At 44.1% G+C, this 14,655-nt stretch overlaps 1 long non-coding RNA gene across 1 annotated transcript; it reads right to left on the reverse strand.

Annotated features, from left to right (window-relative positions):
* Positions 1 to 6,530: 6,530 nt before the first annotated feature.
* On the reverse strand, positions 6,531 to 12,407 carry LOC129326522 (uncharacterized). The gene is made up of 3 exons (XR_008596702.1): positions 12,342 to 12,407; positions 8,743 to 8,892; positions 6,531 to 8,081 (listed from the first exon to the last, which is right to left on the reverse strand). It is a non-coding gene; the product is annotated as an uncharacterized LOC129326522 (long non-coding RNA).
* Between the last annotated feature and the right edge of the window lie 2,248 nt (positions 12,408 to 14,655).

Below are 14,655 nucleotides of genomic sequence, written 5' to 3' on the forward strand. Positions count from 1 at the left end.
ATACCTAAAGATGTCATGGGTGACCCATCTGTTATAGAAATGCAACCAAGATATTTTGGGCTGACACTATTAAAAATGAAATTTGTTACATGAAAACTTCAGTCTTGGTTATAAGGCTAACTGTTTAAAACTAACAGGTACATATGTAAACCTTCAAAGGCAGCCAGTTTAGAGTGTACTGCAGTATGACACAGAGATGACTGGAACATGGATAACTGTGGTTAGATCATAAATAAGAGAGTTACCCCACCCCCCACCCCGCTCCCCCAGAAGGCATAAATATAGATCCTAAGGAGGAGCCGAGATTTCGTGGTAAACCATCTGCTTGGTATGCAGAAGGTCCCAGATTCAGTCTGTGGCATCTGCAGTTATAAGAGTGAGTAGCAGGTGATGCGAAAGATCTCCACCGGAGACTCTGGAGAGCCTCTGCCAGACACAATAGACAACACTGACCTTGGTATTCCAATGGAGCATGACAGTAAAAGCTCCTTCCTAGCTCTCCGGTGTTCCTGCTGCTTTTTATTGCTGTCTTTACAGAACTTGCACTGAGCCCTGAGGAAGACAATCACAGCAGGAAGTGGGCTGCCAAGGAGCACTAGTTGTCTCTCCAGTGCAGGGGTTCCCAACCTTTTTTAAGCCTGTGGGCACCTTTGGAATTCTGACACAGGGAGGCGGCTGCAAATGCAAAATGACTGTCACAGGAGTCAAAACTAACCACAAAATGGCTGCCATGGGAGGTGAAAGCAACCACAATATGTCAGGGGATGAGGTTATGCATAATTCAAACTCTTCACCATTTCAGGCAGAAGAGCCAGTTTGGTGTAGTGGTTTAGAATGCGGGACTCCAATCTGTAGAACCGGATTTGATTCCCCACTCCTCCACTTGAAGCCAGCTGGGTGACCTTGGGCTAGTCACAGTTCTCTGGAGCTCTCTCAGCCCCACGCACCTCCCAGGGTGTTTTATTGTGGGGATAATAATGACATACTTTGTAAATGGCTCTGAGTGGATGTTAAGTTAGCCTGAAGGGTGGTATATAAATCGAATGTTGTTATTATTATGTTATTAGAAGCTCTCCTTTATAATCAACCTATTCTTTAAAAAATTCATGCTTATATTCAGTCCCACAGTGAAGATCCATGTGCTGTGGTGGCAGCTGATGCCAAAGCAACGTTTTTAAAAATATGCACAGCCAGTCAAATACCCAGTGGCCAATCAGAAGCCCTTCTGGCAAGAAGCCCCACCCACTTCCTTAAAATTTTTGGTGGGCACCAGAAAAGATGTCAGTGGATGCCATGACCCCGACATACACCATGCTGAGGCCCCTTGCTGTAGTGGGTAGGGCTCCTCACCCAAGTAGGGTATGGTTCCAAGCTTGTCTCGGTGAAGAGAGATGTGGAGCAGGGGCGGGGGGGGGGGACCTGTGATCATAAAGCCTTTCCCTAGTCATCTAGGGTTCTTGTTTCCTTATGAGGCCATTGTCCTTTTCTAAATGTAAGTAATTAACTATATGACAAATTGTTCCTCAGGTACGCTGGGTGGGAACTACCCTATCTGCACAATGAATCATGATCTGAATTTTTGTTCTGCAGATCAGTGCAGCGCAGCTGTCTCGTTTCATCATTGTACTTACAGAACAGAAGCCAAGAGCAAGGCCTTTGAGCTGTAGCCTCCCATTTTAGGGTTTTTGCTTTTGTGGATTGACTAAGTCTTCTAATTTCACAGTAGTTCCACAGACATTAGTTATTAACCGTTCCGATCTTGCAGTGCCGTCCTTTTCCTGTGAGGCATAGAACTGCTTGGTGCATCTTGTCATGTGTAATCTGTGCATATAGGACTCCGCGCACTGATTCTTGTAACATTTGGTGTCTGAGACATGCCAAAAATACTTGCAGCCCGTCATCAGAGGTTAGGATGTGCTGGCTGTAGAAGCTTTGGATGTTGTGTGCTCCAGAAAAAAAAAATACTTTCCCCTGTGTGGTGATGTCAGTATGTATTTGTCGATGGCGTTTCTTGCCTCAGGCCTGAAGAAGAGCAGCATAGTGAGTTCCTGCCATTGAGAATAGTTGCTAGTGCAGTGGCATTCTATCCAAGAATGTGTTATCATGGAGCGACTCAAGATTCCTTTAATATATACAGTACAGCCCTGGATGAATGAGTTGATGGATTAATCCAATATCCTTTTAAGTCAGGCCCTTCAGAGAGCATCCTAGAATGGAAATTCTTAGGAGTTCATTTTTCTGTTAGCTTTCCAGAACTTCAAAACTTTAAAAAGAATTAGTTTTTAAAAGTCAAGGGAATTCCTGTGCATACAGGTTTGTGGTTGATTCAAAGTACCCATCAATCATATACATTATGGCGGTGGTGGAAAAGGGGAGGGAGGGGATGTCAATTCTGACTGCTGCTACTCCAGGCAGACCATTATCGTAGCTCTTAAACGCCATCCTCTTCAATAAGTAAACTTAAGTGAGAGATGTGGTTTTTTGCTTGATAATTGTACGCTACAGTTGCTGAAACAATGTGTGGGAATAATTTAAGGGAAGTGGAAACTAGACAGAAAAGCTGAGTAGACTGTAAAGTGATCTATCCTTCTAAGACCTTTGAAGCCATTGGTCTAAGGGTAAAACCACACGAGATAAAATATACTTGAATTCAGGGCTTTTTTTCTGGGAAAAGAGGTGGTGGAACTCAGCTCCCAGGACCACACAATGACATCACTTTGGTTCAGCTGGAACAAGGGGGGAGTTTTTTAAAGTTTAAATTGCTGTCAGTGAAAATGGTCACATGGCAGTCTAAACTCCCCTCTGTCTGGAGATCGGGGGCGGGGTCACCGGCCATGTGACCATTTTCAAGAGGTGCCGAAACTCCGTTCCACCGCGTTCCAGCTGAAAAAAAGCCCTGCTTGAATTACACTCGAATTACACTCGAATAATAAAATACACTCGAATTACCCATGTAATTCAAGTGTCTTTTGTCTCGTGTGGTGAGACCCTTTGAAAGATGTAACTCTGTGTAGGGTTGCATTGTAAATTCCTTGAGCTGCATTTCTAAGGATGATGATTGGATTGCGTCTGTCTTTAGTGAACTTGCTTTGTATTCTGCATGATGTTAGTAGATCAAAACTCACGGAAAGGGACTTTCCAACTTTCCCTGCCTGCTGCAGCCCATTGGAATTTTGTTAATGGTTATTGGACTCAGCAGGTCCTTATGAACAGCATAGGGGTGCAAAATGAGGGTCTGGAACAGGAGTAGAAATTTGGCTGAAAATCATCCCTCTTTTTGCATGACAGAAGTGCCTTCCTGTTGTTGGAAACCAATTGTAGGATACAAGCCCAAAGTGTAAAGAAAGTCCTTTATGTCATGGGCACCGATGGGAGGAATATATCCTGCTCAACCGCTATTCTACCTACATGGAAACCTTGCAGCTGCTTTGAAGATGGCCACCCCCCACAGATTTCCAACCTTGTCAGTGCTGAATGCCTAGCACACCTTCTCGGCCACCCATCCACAAGATACTGACAATCCTTCTGCCTAAGATCATGTGGCAATATAAGTCAGTATTCCACAAAGAGCAAGGGAACTGCAGGACTCAAGAGGACAATCCAGGTTCCCCAAAACCAGACTGCTTCTCCTCACATTTGAGGCCATAGTAGAAACTGAGTTGATAGCAAGTGGGAGCAGCCTGCATCCTTCTTCCTGTTACCTATTCTGGAGGGCCAGTTTGATGGGATGGGTCAGTTCATGTCTGCAGAGGCCACAAACACATGGCAAACCGAACCTGCAGGAAACACCAACTTCTGTCCACTAGACATGCCCCGTTCATATCAAAATAGTCTTAGCAGATGAGTTGCAACTGATCGTTATGATTACAGTTGTCTGCTTTTTAACGTAGCATCTGCCTGTGCTATTTTCCAGACTTATGGGAATACCTTTTAGCTGGACTAAGCCACAGTGTTTGTGTACCAAGACAGGATTGCCTCATCACCCGTCCATCATGCTTGGATCCTGCCTCTGAACCAGAGTCTCTTGCATCAGGATCAATGAGGTTCTTGAACTCGGTGGACTTGTGATTTTCCTAGAGCAACCTGAAGGAGCGCTATCGTCCCCTCCTAGGATCTTCTGTGAACTGTAGATAGCATCAACTTGCAAAACCAGGACAGAATAACCTGACACCTTTTGGCCAGTCTACCCCACCTAGTCATTTCCTGGTTTCTTCCTGGTTGCATGTGTCCTTTGTCTTTACTGATACAACTGCGTACATCTCCTGCTTCCTTCCCCCACCCTCAAAATATGTATAACTGTCGGAGGCAGCATTTTTTCATTACTGAAAGGGAGTTCCTGCCAGAACACTGTGTTAGGTTTATGCTCTGAATATTCCATCTGACCCTGCTGCATTTACAGCAAAATTCTGACTTGTGAGAGCCAATGTGGTGCAGTGGTTAGTGCCGGATTAGGAACTGAGAGAGGCAGATTCAAATCCTTGCTCTGCCGTGGAAGCCTGCTGGGTGACATCGGGCCAGTCGCATATTCTCAAGTCTAATCTACTTCGTAGGGTTGTTGTGAGGGTAAAGTGGAGGAAAGGAGAGCAGTGTATGCCATTTGGGTCCCCACTGAGGATAAAGGAGAGGTATTAATGAAATAAATACAACTGAAACGTTCGCAGTTGCTCCTGTTGTATGGAATGGTTTTCCTATGTGCTTTTGGTGGCTTGTGAGTGGAGCTTAGTTGTTATGGCCAGCTCTCTGATGTAAATGGTTCCTTAAAAACATTAACTGAATAAACAAAAAAGCAACTAGAGAATACAAAAACAGCAATATACACAGCCAAGAGTTACAAACCAATTAGATATAGTTGTAAATATCCTACTGGGAGTCTAAAGAGCAAACTAGTGTAAATAATGGGGAAAGTCCCTTGCATGGTAGGAAAATAGAGCACAGAGAACATTCCCCCACCCACCTTATTTATTTACTAAATTCATACACAATCTGAAGAGTTTACAATAAAATGAAATAAAATGCTACATACACAAATAAAATTATGATAATAAGGAATAAAAAACAATGGATCTAGATTTTAAAATCACGAATTCTGTCAAATTGTTTGTCATACTTTTTTTTTCCAATTGCTGCTTGAGGGCTGGCAGGAAAGGAGGCAAAACACTTTGACCTCTGGCAATGTCATTGGTTGTCCCTGTTCATTCTTTCCTACAGTGAACAGAAGCTTGTCAAGAAAAGCCAGAATTGCCATTCTAGAAAGTAGGTTTGTGGCAGTTTCACTTGTATATTCTGTGCACCAGAAATAAATTAAAATCAAAATTCTGTGCCAGGAATGAATTTTATGATGTTCATAATCTAGAAGAATTAGGCCTAACATTATTGGTTTAAACAAAATCTTGTTCTCTTCCTGATCTGGATAGCCCAGACAAGCCTGATCTTGTCAGATCTCGGGGCTAAGTAAAGTCTGCCTTGGTTAGTAATTGGATAGGAGATCGCCAATGAAGACTGGAGTTCCAGAGGCAGGCAATGGCAAACCATCTCTGTTAGTCTCTTGCCATGAAAACTCCACTAGGGGTCGCCATAAGTCAGCTATGACTTGACATCACTCTCTACCACCATACCAGTCTTGTTCTTACTCCATAAGTGACCATGTTGTGGCTTTTTAATTCCTCTTGGTAGCTCTTGGTAGCTCTACTTTTGAAGGAAACCTGAAAGCTACAGATGGTGCAGAATGCAGCATCTGTTGACGGGTGAAGTGTTTCAGACATATCCCAAGCTTAAGAGAGCTATGTAGGTAGCAAATTTTCCTCCATGTTAGATTTAAGGTGCTGGTGTTAACCTTTAAAGCCCTTCTCATGGCCCTTTCTTACAAACCCAGGTTAAGGCCAATCACCACCTTGGGGGTCAGGTAGCAATTTTCCCCAAGCCAGTTTGACTAGGGATCCTGACAATGTTTTGGGCATGGAGAAGGGGTCATTGGGGGTGTGAGGAGGGGAAATAGTTGTGAATTTCCTGCATTGTGCAGGGGGTTGGACTAGATGACCCCAGCGGTACCTTCCAACCCTATGATTCTATGACCTGGGACCCTCATACCTGCAGGGCTGCCTCCACACAGGTGTGCGCACAAGACAGCTTTGATCATCAGCTTGTTAACTGCTCCTCCACTTGAGTCAGCAAGAACTATTTCTACTCAGGCTTGGACTTCTTGAATGGTTGTTTTATGGAACAGTTTTCCTGAGGACATGAAGAAGCCCCTAGATTTAGAGACTTTGAAAGACTGGTAAGGTTGAGCTTTTCCTATGTGCTTTCGGTGCCTTGTGTGTGGAGCTTAGTTGTTATGGACAGCTCTCTGGTGTAAATGGCTAGTTTTCCTCTCTCCTTTTTTGTATTATAATGTTATGAAATGAGATTTTACCTGATTTTAATGTAGTAAGTCCCACTAAAAAGCAGGGTACATGTCAGTTCTAGGGATGGCAGTCCATGGCAGATAGACCCCCCAAACCCCTCGTGGCAAGCATTCCATTGCATTGGTTGAAAAGGTCTTTATTCAGAGAGCCATTAAGTTCATGGGTACATCCATAGATGGGATAGGTTGGCAGGAATGAGGATACAAGCATATGCACTATTGATATAAGGAGCACTATTCCCCCTCCCTTGGAGCAGTTAGCATTTAAGCACGAAAATCCTAAAAAGTTCCATGAGAACACAATAGCTTTGTCTGGACAGAGAAAGGCAGAAGATTACAAGGAATCAAAACTCCCTCTTTCCCCTATGAAGAGTTACATTACAGCTGCAAGGTCATTGAGCATACTTTCAGAGATAACAGGCTGGTTACTTTCTCTGTGAAATCAGCATTAGTACTTTCGTTTTCAGGCAAGCCAAGAATGGCATGTGGCTACCTTACAAAGCACAAACTGAGCATACAGTAGATCAATATAGTAAGCAGATCAGATCAATATATCAGTTCAGAGAATACATTAATGGCATGGGTATGTGCACACATGACAGTACAAATATTCTGTATGCTCAGAATAGGTTTCATATATCTGATGGGCTCTAGTTATTGAAGTTTAAAATAATAAATTTAAGTAGTTTCTTGTTATGCTGTATAGACAGACTTCATAACATTGGTGTTGCCCGTATACTTGTGATCATATTCTTGCAAGCATAAGAACTAGAACCTTGCTGTAAGAATCGAAAACTGTTGTCCTTGGGAGAAGCTGGATTCCGTTCCTTGCTTTTCCCTGTGGTGTCGTGGGATTGTGGTACGCATAGAGCTGAACTCCTGAAACTCTTCCGCTATTGTGGAATAGTGATAAACACAAATTCTTCCCACAACTGGATAATCCTCTTTTATATAAAACGAAAAGTGCTAATATCTGGAGACCTATTAAAATGTAGTCTAAAATTTATTTCTTTAAGCATCGGCATCCTTCAGGGATTTGGGGAAAAGGCAGAGAAACCTTTTTGTATCAAGATAATGGGACAGGAATTGTGTGTATTTATCTCCATTTTCTTGACAGTGGTTCCAAGAACATTCTGACCTTTGGCCTTTTCTTGGGATTTTTGATTTCACAAGAGAGCCATATTTTGTACAGCTGGAGCAGAAATAGATCATCAGGTTGTCACCCAACACCTGCAGGAATAAGCAGCTCTTGACCTTGGCTGCTGAATTGTGTGACGAGCAAACTTCCTTTTTCCCATTAAAAAATTAAAAGCTAAAAGTAGATCTTTATACTTGGGGGAATGGGAATGGGTGGGTGGGAAAGCAATGTGTGTGTATACTTTCAGGCCGTTTATAATAATATCAGTCATATTTTATGTGTAGTCAGATTATGAGGCTGCTTTGTTCTTGTTGACTTGAATTAGGCTGTTTCTTGAATGGCCACAGCCAGTGAGGTGTAGTTCATCCAGTGGTTTTCTGACTATGAGGGCCAAACTAAATATGATGGTGAACTTGTGGCCTCCACGAGTTTGCTGTTGCCCTTCTATAGTGATGTTAAAATACTGTAAGGGCCTGATCCGCATGGCACGGAACTCCCCCTGTAGCTTTTCAAGTGCTGTCTCAAGGTCACCAACAAGGTCACCTACAGAGGAATTTCAAAGGGAGATTAGAAAGAGAGACTGCTGAATTGCAACTGATAACGAAACTCAAGACAATGCATCCACCTGGATTGAATTGAGACCTAGGCTTCCTGTCTCATTACCAATGCTGATTTCTCCACACCCATTGCCCCTCTGCATACCCCACCCAATCACACCTGCTATTGTCATTTACCTGCTATTGTCATTCGGCATCTGAAATCTCACCACTCCCAAAAACATGAGGACAGATGGACTCCCATTCTAGCTGTATCTGAAGAAGTGAGCTGTGACTCACGAAAGCTCATACCCTACCATGAATTTTGTTAATCTTCAAGGTGCTATTGGACTCTGGCTTTTTTCTAAAGCCAGTTTGACTCTCTGTTGCAGCATACAATCTCTGCTACTTTTCCCGCTCTGTAGAGAAAGGCTAATTCTGACCACCCTTAATTAAACAGCTGTAGTCTGGCTTTTCAAAGAAAAAGCTTACAAACTATGTTCTCCTGAAACTCCTCTGAAGGGAGTTTCATTTATTTATTTTAATAAATGCTACTTCTCCTGAATAAGTTCATAGTAGTTTCCATTTTTTAAAAAACAATAAAATGTTTAAAACCAACTTCCAAAAACCACTACAGGCCAAGATGAACTCAGGATTCAGCTACTAACCTTCCTGTATTTCTCTGCCTTACATATTACTCTGAATTGAAGAAGAGAAGGTACTGTCTGTCCTCTTGTCCTTTGGCAGGATTTTCCATAAAGACAGAGCTGCCACCCAAAACATTCTTGCTTGGGCTGTAATGTAGCTGTTCTTGCCTCCTTCGATGAGGGAACAGAAAACAAATGCTGGTGGAGGGATTGTAAAGTTCACCCAAGCGATCCTGCAAACATGTGAGCCCTAAACCGTGAAGGGCTTTGTACAGTTTAACCCCCCCTGCTTACTGGACATCTCCCAAAGTGACTTCCAACCATAGTTAAAATCATGGAACGTTAAAAAACAAGCAGAGCAAATGCAAAATCAATACCACGAATGCAGCAGAGAACAGAAATAGTGAAATCACGGGCCAGAGTGAAACAGAGAGAGAGGAAAAAATCAAATAGTTTAAAAAGAGACAGTAATGGAGGAGAGCAGTGTAGCATTCAGTAGGAGAGCAAGAAAGGCTGATTCCTCATGGTGGTGTTTCTGTTTCAGCAACTCTATATGTATGCCTTTAAAAAAAATTGTTTCCACGGGGTGTTATCCTCCATTCTTGTACAAATTGCAAACAGCCAGTTGTTTTTCCTGCTAATAAAATCCACTGCTTTTAAATCTCAGGGGAGAAAAAGGGACCTTTCCTGGCATGGCATTGTTGGGATGAGCTTTTTCATATCCAGAAGGGAAGGTACACCTTGTGCTTCAATGAAAGGAAACCCCCTTTGCCCCTTTCCCCTGCATTTTCACAATGTCATTGCACTAATAAAATTGCTTATTGGAGGGGCAGGGCATCGTGGTAGCACTGTTACTATGTTACAAGAGTGGTGGTGGTGGAAAGCGCAGTCAAGTCACAGGTGGCTTGTGACCCTGTAGGGTTTTTAAGGCAAGAGATGCTCAGAGGTGGTTTGCCACTGCCTTCCTCCCTGTAGCAACCCTGGACCTCCTTGGTGGTCTTCCATTCAAGTACAAGTAGCAACTTTTTTTCTCTGTTCTTTATTAGCACTTGAAACATTCTTGCTCTCTCCCAGTTCCCCAAGCAGTAGGAGGCCAATTAGTCTTTCCAATGCAGATGACAATAGTGGGGCACCCAGTACCTTCCAGCAATTAGCATTACCAAAGGATTCAAGTAGTGCGTTATTCTGGAGCAGCACCATGCAAATGTACAGAGGTTTTAAAGTGTAGTATCGCCCTGTTCTTGAACAGCGCTACATGTGCACTAATTTTTTTTTTAAAAAAATTACGGCAGCATGACAACAGCAAGGGAAGGTGATGCAGTATGTATCTGGTGTGAAAGAGAAACCACAGCTTACAAGGGTGAAAATCCTGATTACCTTTTGCTGTGTAGAATCTCTGTTGCAACTGCAACTTGAGCAGGGCTTTTTTTCTGGGAAAAGAGGTGGTGGAACTCAATGGGTTGCCATCGGAGAAAATGGTCACATGGCTGGTGGCCCCGCCCCCTGATCTCCAGACAGAGGGGAGTTGAGATTGCCCTTCATGCCGCTCCAGCGGCGCAGAGGGCAATCTAAACTCCCCTCTGTCTGGAGATCAGGGGGCGGGGCCACCAGCCATGTGACCATTTTCAAGAAGTTCCGGAACTCCATTCCACTGTGTTCCTGCTGAAAAAAATCTCCGAACTTGAGGAACAACCACTCCATGACCACCATGGAAAACTTCCTGATATGGAATTGCTGTGACAAAACAAACAACCCAAAGCTCAGGATAAAAAAAACCCCTCTGCTTGCTGGTGCCTAAAATGCAACAGTTTCAGTACCAGGCAGATTGCTGCAGGAAGGGAATAAGACCTAATTTAAAAATGAGCCACTAACAGGCAAGGAATGTTTACCCATGCCAGGAATCCAGCGTCTGAAGCAGGCCCTCATCTACTGCATATGCAGTGTTTGCACACCGGAGAGCTGTAGCTCAGACAAATATTGCAGTGTGCCAATATTGCTCAGTTTAAATGAAAGACTCACGTGCTTTCTTTGTCTGCCACCATCACATTAAATGGGAGCTAACAAAGGCAAGGCCCTGTCTCTGCTGCACACCTACTGACCCTTGGAGGGAAAGGCCCACACTGAGCATGTTTTCATTGAATGGATTTTATTTCTTCTTGGTGCGATGACTGTTATGTAATTTTTTTTGTTTAAAGAGGCAGGAGAGGAGTCATAGCATGATGGCAGAACATCTGCATCACACACACAAAGTCCCAGATGCAGTCATCAGCATCTAGGGGTGCCAACTTCCAGGTGGGGTTCAAAGATCCCTAGGAATTTCAACTTATCTCTAGAATACAGAAATCAGTTTCCCTGGAGAAAACAAGTGCTTCGGAGGGTGGATTTGATGGTATTTTATCCTGCTGAAGTCCCTCTCCTCCCCAAACCACCGCCCTCCCCAAGCTCCACCCCCTAATCTCCAGGAATTGCCCAACCCCAAATTGGCAGCCCTACCAGCATCCAACAGAATCAAGTGAAAAGACTCTAGACAATATATTAACCCCTCTAGACCAATGGTGTGACTGACTACTCGTGTTCACATGTTACAGTGAATGCACATACAATCTATGTAAAGTGTGCATTTGATTTTTCTTTATGCATGCAATGAATAACTCAATGCATATTCAGCATTCAGTCCCTTCCCTTTATTACAAACTGATGTACATGCAGGCTCTAGGAGCATTCACTGTACCATGTAAAAAGGTATAAAGCAGCTTTGTATACTCAGTAGTAAAGCTTTCTTAGTCAAGTTGGATTGGCAGCGTGGCGTAGATGTAGTTAGACACTGCACTGTTCATTGCCATTCTGAAAATTGCTTTTCGTTCTCCACTATTTACTTTGTGAAGCTCTCACATTTATGACAGAGTAACCAATTATTCCTTGGCACCAAAATCCTGTTTGTTTTCCCAACAGAGAGCAGGGTCTTTTGAAGCAGCAGGGCTGACAACCTCATGCTAATTCTGCTGTTTCCAGTTTAGCAACTTCCCAGCAAGGCTTAAAAAAGCATCTCAAAGTGTAGCCACAGAAGAGGTCAATTGCTCTGCATACTGAGTCACATTTCGACAATGCCTGGATGCAGAAAATGAACATTGCCAAAGATGTCCTAGAATTTTTTAAAAAATTAAGTTTCCATCCTGAAGACTCTAGTGTAAAACATTAAAATAAGAAATCAAGATATGATATCCTATTAAATCTGATTAAAACAGCTAAAATCTAACGAATCACACAATTTTCAGTCCATTATCAACAAAAACGGATGTTAGCCCAAACAAAAGAATCTCTCCAAACTTCAGACAGATCCTCAATTTTAGCTTTGAATTAAGATTCTCCACCCCAGTAGAGGATTTTATAAAGATTTTAGGAATATCTTCTAACAAGGAAGTCAATGCCTATTAGAGTCAAAATGTGTGGAATGCTTTTTCCAGACTAAAATGACTAGGGTTCAGAACTGGGATTAAACTGTGGTTTGGAATCCAGATTTCTTGGCAAAAACCCAAATCCTGTCATCCTGTGACAGCTGGTGTTTCCTCGGACCTGCCTAGAGCCAGCCCAATATTAACATGCCACGGCTGCAAACTCACCTGCAGGCTAGTTATCAGCCCATGGGGGGAAGGGCAGCTTCTCATCGTGCAAGGCCTGGCAACTCGCCTCCTGGGTGGGGCAGGCAGCAGTGGCTTCGTTCTAGTCAGCCTGCAGAGGGAATGCTTGGCCCACAAATAGCAGACTCAATTTTGTAAGGCTTAAGAACACAGTGCATTCTGGTAACCAGCTCAATTTGAAATCCTGCCCAGGTAATACTTCACACCAGTCAGTGAGTTAAACTTTTTATTGCATGCATGCATAGGGAAACTTGTATCTTACTGCTCCTTAAGCAGTTTTGCCAGTTTTGAAGTGTTTTTACTTTAAAGGTCATGTACACGCCGATTTCCTTTCTAATAACTTCACTTTTAACTTGTTAATTACAATTCTATGCCTTGAATCTTCCACTTTCAGCTAACCCATGTTGTCACTCCTCTGATACTATTGGGTTTTTTTTTTCAGAAGAGGAATTTAATAAGGTACTCTAGCTGTCAGAAAGAGGTGGCGGCTACTGAATTTTTCATAGGTTCTGATTGCATTGCATCAGAATAAAAAAGAAGCCTGAGATTGCAGGTCAGAGGATTTGAAGAGGCACCTGTATGCAGTCTGTTTCATCACAGTACCTAGTCTGTACACTGATCCAGTGATCCAAGACTCCACCTGTTTGGGGAAGGAACAGTGAAACAGATCTGCAGTAGCTTTCTTTTGTAAGCTACTCCAAAATCAGGGATATGAAATCTTGTAAATGTTTCTGAATGGGGAACTGGATCATCCAGTGTTACCTTGAACATGTAGGGTGCTAACTGGTCAATGAGAACAGATGTTTGCTCCATCAAAAGGTCAATAGGTGACAAAATGTGGGATGTGGTCCATGTTCTGCGTCTGGTTGGGAGTCAGTCACTTGGCCAGCTGGATCCTGAGGCACGAGTGATTGGGACTGGAATAGAATCACAGAGTTGGAAGGGGCCATACAGACCATCTAGTCCAACCCCCTGCCCAGTGCAGGATGAGCCTAAAGCATCCCTGACAGATATTCATCCAGCCTCTTCTTGAAAACTGGCAGTGAAGGGGAGCTCACCACCTCCCTAGGCAGCTGATTCCACCTTTGAACTATTCTGACCGTGAAAAAGTTTTTCTGAATATCCAGCCAGTACCTTTCTGCGTGCAATTTAAGTCCATTGCTTCGAGTCCTATCCTCTGCTGCCAACTGGAACAGCTCCTTGCCCTCCTCCAACTGACAGCCTTTAAAATATTTAAAGAGAGCAATCATGTCCCCCCTCAATCTCCTCTTCTCCAAACGAAACATTCCCAAGGCCCTCAGCCTTTCCTCGTAGGGCTCAGTCTCCAGACCCCTGATCATCCTCGTCGCTCTCTTCTGCACCCTTTCAATATTGTCCACATCCTTTTTGAAGTGAGGCCTCCAGAACTGTACACACTACTCCAGGTGCGGCCTGACCAAGGCAGTATAGAGAGGGACTATAAGTTATAACCTCCTGCAATTTCGATGCAATACAGGGCTTGCGCCTTGTGACCTGGTTGATCGGGCAATGCAGCTCTCTCAAGCCTCAGCCTAAATAGGGTGAGGATTAATCCGGCTCAGCTCCATTTTCTGGCAGGGATTGGAGCTCAGGAGGCAATGTTTGGCTGTGGCCATGATCCTGCAAGAAAGTATCCCACTCAGTGTTCTGTTCTGAGTATGCAGGGATGTGGCACGCTGCCAGCCTTGCACGTCACCTCCTTTGCACCTAGGGATCCCAGGTCCCACCCTCTGCCCCCTGCCACCACTCACCTGGCCAGCAGGGGGGGAAAGTGGGGGAACAGGCCTCTGGACAAGCTCCTGGGGTGGCACAACGACGTCACTCCTGGGAGTGATGTCATCACGCTGCCCCGAGAGCACCCCTACACTTCACAGCAGGCTGATTTGGAACCCAAATCGGGCCCATTTGGGGCACACATCGGCCTGCTGCAAAGCACGCAAGCACTCCCATGCCTGCATGATGACATCGCTTCCTGGAAGTGATCTCATTGCACAGCCACACACACTTTGCCCATGCTCAAGGAGCAACAAAAAGGTGAATGCTGGGTCCCTCCCTTCCACCAGAAGGGGAAGGGGATGGGGATCTGGCAACCCTGTTTGCACCACCTCTGCCTGGGCCCTTCACCACTACTATTCCCGAGGTGTGGGAGACGATTCAGAAGGAATGGGCCCTTGATGCCTGGCAGGGGCCCAATGATAATCTCTGAGGAAGGCAGCAAGGACTCGCTTGCAGGCTCTGATGGGATAGTCTTCGGTGCTGCTGGGGCATGGTTGGCCAG

The sequence above is a fragment of the Eublepharis macularius genome, chromosome 3 (assembly GCF_028583425.1).
Source record: "Eublepharis macularius isolate TG4126 chromosome 3, MPM_Emac_v1.0, whole genome shotgun sequence".
NCBI lineage: Eukaryota > Metazoa > Chordata > Lepidosauria > Squamata > Eublepharidae > Eublepharis > Eublepharis macularius.